The sequence below is a fragment of the Palaemon carinicauda genome, chromosome 34 (genome assembly GCF_036898095.1).
Source record: "Palaemon carinicauda isolate YSFRI2023 chromosome 34, ASM3689809v2, whole genome shotgun sequence".
Classification (NCBI taxonomy): Eukaryota; Metazoa; Arthropoda; class Malacostraca; order Decapoda; family Palaemonidae; genus Palaemon; species Palaemon carinicauda.
Window position 1 is genome coordinate 59,926,307 of NC_090758.1, and position 7,500 is coordinate 59,933,806.

Below are 7,500 nucleotides of genomic sequence, written 5' to 3' on the forward strand. Positions count from 1 at the left end.
CACTTGGCTGTCCGTCACTTTTGCCATTTCTTAGAAGGTTCGCCCTTCGTCATTCGCACAGACCACATGCCTCTGGTGCACGCCTTCACTCGACAGTCTGATGCCTGGTCCGCCCATCAACGCCGACATCTCTCCGCCGTGGCTGAATAAAATTGCACCCTCCAATACGTTCCTGGGAAAATGAATCCCATTGCCGATGCCCTGTCAAGAAACACGGCTGCCGTTCAACTGGGATTGGATTACAATGCCCTGGCTGAAGCCCAACGACAGGATCCAGAGTATCAAGCTCGTAGGACATCCTGCACATCCCTCCGTTGGGAAGATTTTCCCCTTGAAGACTCCAACACCACCCTCCTCTATGATGTCAGTACTGGTAGACCGTGACCTTGGATTCCTGCTCCCATGCGCCGACAGGTGTTTGATGTCATTCACGGCCTTTCACATCCCTCGTGCCGTTAAACTGCACAGCTGCTGAAGGCAAAGTTCATTTGGATGCTAAGGATTGGGTCCGCGCCTGTACTTCTTGCCAAACTTCCAAAGTACATCGACACACGGATTAAGGAGTGGGCACCTTTCCTCAACCTCAGCGTCGTTTCGCACACATTCACGTCGACGTTGTAGGCCCCCTACCCACATCACAAGGACATCGTTACCTGTTTACCGTCATCGACCGCTCCACTCGTTGGCCTGAAGCCATTCCCATGGAAACTGCAACGTCCGCCTCATGTACATCTGCCTTACTCTCTGGATGGATTTCAAGATTCGGTATCCCTGAGCATATTACTTCTGACAGGGGAACCACTTTCACTTCTCAATTGTGGACGTCATTAGCGAATCTCCTGGGCATCACCCTACATCAGACAATGGCCTACAACCCCGCTGCCAATGGAGTGGTTGAACGTTTTCATCGCACTCTCAAAGCAGCTTGGATGTCCCGCTGCAAGGATTGCAACTGGTTTACTCAGCTTCCCTGGGTCCTCCTGGGACTAAGGACCACTCCTAAAGACGCCCTCGACGTCTCGGCAGCTGAAATGGTGTATGGCGACTCGTTGGTCGTCCCTGCCGAATTTTTTCTTCTACATCCTCCTCCGACGATCTCCAGCGCATACGTCACGTCGTGGGAAAATTTACTCCGTGCCGCCAGACTTACAAGCCCCCAGCGAAGCATCATATACGAACGGACTTGCACTCTGCAACGCACGTCTTCCTGCGCAACGACACCAGCAAGCCACCACTAACGCCCCCTTACATGGGCCCTTTCCTTGTGATCCGACGCAGTCCGAAAGCATTCCTCCTAAATATTCGGGGCAAAGAAGACTGGGTCTCCATTGATCGTCTAAAACCTGCTTATCTTCTGCCAGATGACCCGCCTACAGTTCGCCTCTTTCGATCAGGGCGCCCTATTCAACATGTACAGTATGTCATTTTTAGGGCGGGAGCCATGTACATACCGTATTTCACACAATTGTACATAATTCCTTTTATATATATTATGCTTGTACAGTATCTTCGCTCTTCCCTCGCACTGAAACGAACATGAAAATTCATGTCTGATTTTTCCTCTGTAATATTGTCCGTCTTGTGAACTTGTTATGTCCTGTTGCCTTGAGGTTTTGTATATAAGGAGAGAGTTTTAAAATAATATAACTCAGTCGTTCCTAACCTGCCTTTGAGTTCACAACCTTACTCGGCGCCGTCACATTTTGGATGAATACTTGAGTTTTTTTATTTTAAAATGAAAGGAAAGAAAAACTGTATAACAAAATAAAAATTCCTCTTTTACGTATAGTATGGTTTGCTGAAGAATATCAAGATAAAACTAAAAAAAAATATTCAATACTCACGCACATGATTATATATATATATATATATATATATATATATATATATATATATAACGGATTTTGAGCGAAGCGAAAAATCTATTTTTGGGTGAGATGGCCATGTCGTCCTGATGGAAGTTCCTATAGGGTAGCTTCCTAGGGTATATTACAACTACGGCGATATTCCCAGAGAATTTACCTTAAGGTACCAGAATTCTAACTCCTGGAGCGAGTATCCCTCGTGAAAGGGATATCGCGACATATCAGAGGACGTATTCTAGACACGTCACATGGCAATCTACTACCTAAATAGAGATTCGTCTCGTAGGAGGGAGATTGACGAGATACGAATTCGGGAAGAAAAAGGGGGGAGCCGCTCCCAAGGCCTCCCAATCCCCCGATTCGTATGCGTGCCTGGCGCCAATCCTGGCGCCATCTGTATTCCTTGTAGCGTACACGAGGTGCTACAGATACTGTATGTAGGGAGGGGTCCTACAGCCCTTTCTTAGAAAGGCAAGGGCGGGTCCATCAGGACGACATGGCCATCTCACCCAAAAATAGATTTTTCGCTTCGCTCAAAATCCGTTTTTTGGGCTCAAGCCATGTCGTCCTGATGGAAGTGTACCAGAGCATTACTGTATCTGTGGATTCTCAGAACGTGCCGTACTCCCCGGAGGTAATTTTTTCCCGGTCGACTAGACCTAGAGACCTAAGATGTTACCGTTATACATCTTTTCAACTAACTATAAACTATGTTAGAGCTTCCTGCCCCCTACAGGGAAGAGTCCTACTAGACTCTGGAAAAGTCTCGAAGAGTACATATATCTATGTACGAATACCAGACAAGCTAATATAGTGGTCTCGCCCTATATTAAGTAAAGCATAGTTTGTAAAGGACCACTGCGTCAATATGAAATATCGACCAGATTTCCGCACAATACTTGTATTGGACAAAGGTTTTATATCCGCATAGGAGGAAAACCAATGCAACATAGCTTGCATAAAGGAACAATTCTATTAGAATTATCCCAGATAAGGTACATAGAATGAATGCTCAATTATACCAGTAAATTGACACAGGTGAAGGAGACGCAAGGTTCTCAAGAACCAGATTATTGACAGGCAATAAATAGACAGGTTAACCACAATTATATATATATATATATATAAGAAGAGGATAACCCAAAACTTTAAGCATAAGTATGATAGTAAACAGGGCTTGTTTGTCTGAAAGAAAAACATTAGATGCCACTTTTAAGATACCGAGGTATCAAAGTCATAAAAGCCTGTATTACAAATCAATGACATTAGCGTTAGAAACGCTCGGCACACATGTCTGCACTTATGCTAGGTTCACCTTCGGAAATGGAACAGTCTGGATGGGCAACACAGTGCCCTCACTTAGTTTGTAGTACAGTATATAACTACACACTCACCCTGGAATTAATCGTCCCAATTAAGACCACTGTTCCTCGCAGAGTTAAACAGTAGGGTTAACACCGCGACCCACTGCTACCACAGATCTCTTTTAGTTCCTCTACTTGCTTCGCATAGTGGCGAAAGAACACTCTGGAAGACTTCCAGCCAGTGTATGAATGGAGATGTTCAAAATCCATGCAATTAAAGAAATTTAAGAATGAGGCAACTTTCCTCGGATCGTGACCTGCGGGTGTATTGTCAGGATCCGCTCTGCGAATAAAATATGTGATTTTCGCTCTGAGTTGATTCAGAGATAAATTTGAGCCTGATGTTTCTCCCCTGAATAGTTGACCACCCTTGAAGTCTGAAGTTCTATGAAGATAGACCTTTAGGCATTCTACTGGACATAGAGATGCATCTTCTTTCAGAGGGCAGATTCTCCAGGGACCCCACCTGTTGGTGGGTAACTCTTTCTTGGCGAGAAACGTAGGATCCGGAAACAGGTTCAGTTCTTCCCCATCCAGGAACTGAACACGACCTGCCTCTCTCGAGAGGCTACAATCTTACTAACCCTGGCCCCGGACGCGAGTGCAAATTAGGAAAATAACTTTTTGTGTCAAATCCTTTAACGCACATTCTTCATTGCTCAACAGAGAAGCGAAATGAAGAACTTGTCTAAAGACCATGAAATGGGCTTTGGAGGTGCTGAAGGTCTGAGCCTAGCACAGGCTTTCGGGACTTTATTAAAGATCTCGTTACCTAGGTCGACCTGGAAGGCATATAGAATGGGTCTTGTCAAAGCAGACTTACACGCTGAAATCGTGTTCGCTGCCAACCCTTGACCATGGAGGTGGGGAAAAAAGATAAGCAGAAGTCTGTCAAGATCTCCTGCGGAATCTTCGCCTTGACAAGAGGCCACCCATTTTCTCCAAGATGACTCATATTGCCTTCTAGTAGATTTGCATTTATATTCCTCAATGAAGTCTATACTGGCTTTCGAAATCCCGAAACGCTTTCTCACCGCTAGGGAGAGAAAATCATGAACTGCAGGGTCCGGGTTTTCTGTAATGAAGCGCAGACAGTTGACTTCTGGACTCGCTGGGTCAGAACTGGATCTGGTAGTGGTACAAACTTCAGCTACAGTTCCAATGCCAGGAGGAACCACACGCTGTTCGGCCACTTGTGGGCCACTATTGCCGCTACCCTTTGAAGGATCTCAGTTTGTTGAGGACCCTCAACAGAAGGTTGTGAGGAGGGAACAGATAAATCTTGGACCATCTGTTCCAGTCGAGGGACATCGCGTCCACTGCTTCCGCTAAGGGGTCCTCGTACGGGGCACGTACAGGGGCAACTTCTTGTTGTCTTTCGTCGCAAAGAGGTCTATCTGCAGTTCTGGGACTGATTCAGAATGAAGGAGAATGATCCTGCGTCTAAGGACCATTCTGACTCTATCGGTGTGAACCTGGATAGAGCGTCCGCTGTCACATTGCGGACTCCTTGAAGGTGAACTGCCGACAGGTACCACTTCTTCTTTTCCGCCAATCGGAAGACGGCCAACATCACCTGGTTGAGAGGTGGTGACCTCGATCCTTGTCGATTCAAGTATCTTACAACTACCTCGCTGTCTATTACCACTTTATGTGGAACGAATGACGCGGGGAGACTTTCTTTAAGGTAAGGAGCACCGCCCTAGCTTCTAGAAAGTTTTATGAGAAAGGTCTTGAATAGCCTGGACCAAGTCCCCTGGACTTTTTTCCGATGAGAGTGACCTCCCCATCCCTCCTTTGAGGCGTCTGAGTGAATCGTCACCGACGGGGGAGGTGGCTGAAGAAGAACCTGACTTCTTTAGATGTCTGGCTTGGGACCAAGGCCTGAGAAGAGTACTTAGCCAAAGCGGCTGGTCTTCTCAGATCTCTTCACGCGTTTGATGCATAACTTCTCCAAACTCCGATTGCATCCTTTAGCTGTGCTCTTAGCACTGGGTCTGTCACCGAAGCAAACTGGAGAGAGCGCAGTACTCTCTCCTGCTCGTGTCTTGATATCCTTTCGGAATCTTGAAGTCTCTTGACAGAACCCGCTATCTCCTTCCTTTTCTTCGCTGGGGTGGAGAAACGGTGTGACAAAAGGTCCCAGTGGATCTTAGCCACTGGAACTTTTGAGATGGAGAAAGTCGAGACTTTTTCTGTTGATCTTGAAGCCTAGGTACTCTAGGAACTGGATCACTGACTGGAAGCTTGCAAGCATTCTGTCTCGGATGCTGCCCACACCAACCAGTCGTCCAGGTAGGCTACTACCTGAATTCCCTTTAGGCGAAATTGTTTGAGAGCTACGCTCGCAAGCTTCGTAAAAATCCTTGGGGCTATGTTTAGCCCGAATGGCATGGCTCCGAAGGCGTATAGTCTTCGCTGTAGCCTGAACCCTAGGTAGGGGGAGAGTCGATGGCTAATTGGAATGTGCCAGTAGGCATCTGACAAGTCTATAGAGACGGAATATGCCCTCTTGGGCAGTAAGGTCCTTATGTGTTGCAGTGTTAGCATTTTGAATTTGCAATTCACTATGAACTTGTTAAGTGGCGACAAGACCAGAATGACTCTGAGCTTTTCCGAGTCTTTCTTGGGAACACAAAACAGCCTCCCTTAGAAATTGATGGGCTTCACCCTTTTTCTCCAACCGTTCTTGAACGTACTCCTCCATAACGGGGGTGGAGTGTTGGAAAAACCGAAGGTACGGGGGTGGAGTGCTGTACCAGCTCCCGCCCAATCCATTCTTGAGTAGGCTGTGGGCCCAGGGATCGAAGGTCCACCGATCCCGAAATTTCAGAAGTCTCCCTCCTACCGGTATCACCTCACTTGGACTGCCGTCCTGAGGTCTTGCCTTCCTGACCACGACCACCCCTGAATCCCTTTCCCCTTGAGGGGCGTCTAGACGAGCCTCTGGCTGCTCCTCTAGGCTTTGCTCGGAAGGAAGTAGACTGCCCTTCGAACGCTGGGGTGAATGCCGTGGACTGTGTCGACACGGCCTGGGGTACCCACTGAAAGGTGGTCGGGGTTTGTGCCACGATCTGGGGCACTGGGGCAATGGCAATTGCAGTTGCTGTTGCTGTCTAAGAGGCTTGGCTGGCCGAGACGGTAGCCTAGTCCTCATAGTCTTCCTCTTTGGTTGAGGACCCTCATCCGGGGAAGACTTTCTTTTGATAGCCAGGTCCCACTTCTGGAGAAGGTTTCTATTCTCCAAGGTGGCTTTTATCAAAAACTTCTTTGACCAAGTCGGTAGGGAAAAAAGGTCTTTTCCCCAAATGTTGGAGGAGATTAGTTTCTTTAGCTCGTGCCTCACTGTAGCCGAGGTAAACACGAACTCCCTACAAGCTCTCCTTGCCTTGACGAAGCCATAAAGGTCCTTCGTCACTGTGGCCAGATGAGGCTTGGCCACTACCATGAACATTTCATGGACCTTGGGGTCACTTGCCATCGTCTCGAGAGTAGTCTGAAGAGACATTGAGGCAGTCAGTCTTTCTTTTGTATCGAGCTCACTTCGCAAAAGAAAGTCAGACAGCTTAGGGGGTTCCTTGCCGAACTGACGTCCGGCAATATCAGCCTCCAACTTTCCACTTAGAACGTAAGATGGACGTCCTTCCAATCTTTGTGGTCCATAGGCAGGGCCAGCGACAAGGGTTTACACTCCTCTAGGGAGGGGCAAGACTTGCCGGCCTCGATTGCTTTTAGTACAGCCAGAAACCCTTTCTGTAAAAAGGGGGAAGGCTCTAGTAGGCGAGGACACAAAGGAAGGGAGCTTCCTATTCAATGCAGCTACCTTTGAGTTAGAGAAGCCCCTCTCTTTCATCGAAGATGAAAGTAGAGCTTGAGCCTTAGCATGGTCATCACTATGACCTCCTTCGGCTCTGCCTCCTCCTTTGAAGCTGGTTCCTTCCTCAGCCGGACATAACAGTCCGGATATGGTGCCTTGCTGGGCCAGAATTCCACCCTCCAGGGGAACTGAGCCCAGCATATCCGAGATGACGATCTTTCCAGTCGTCATCGACATGTGCTCAGCATACCTCCATGGGTTAGCATCCGAGCACAAAGGAAGGTCTTTCACATTGAGCTTTTCTGGGGCCCATGTGATTCTGCAAGGCACTGCATTCGCAGTTCCATTGCAGCCGCCTTCTCCTGATTCTCCTTCTGCATTTGTTGGATCATTCCAACAATAGAAGAGAGGGCCTGTCCCAGCTCTACTGGGAGACCGGCCGATGTAGAGGGAC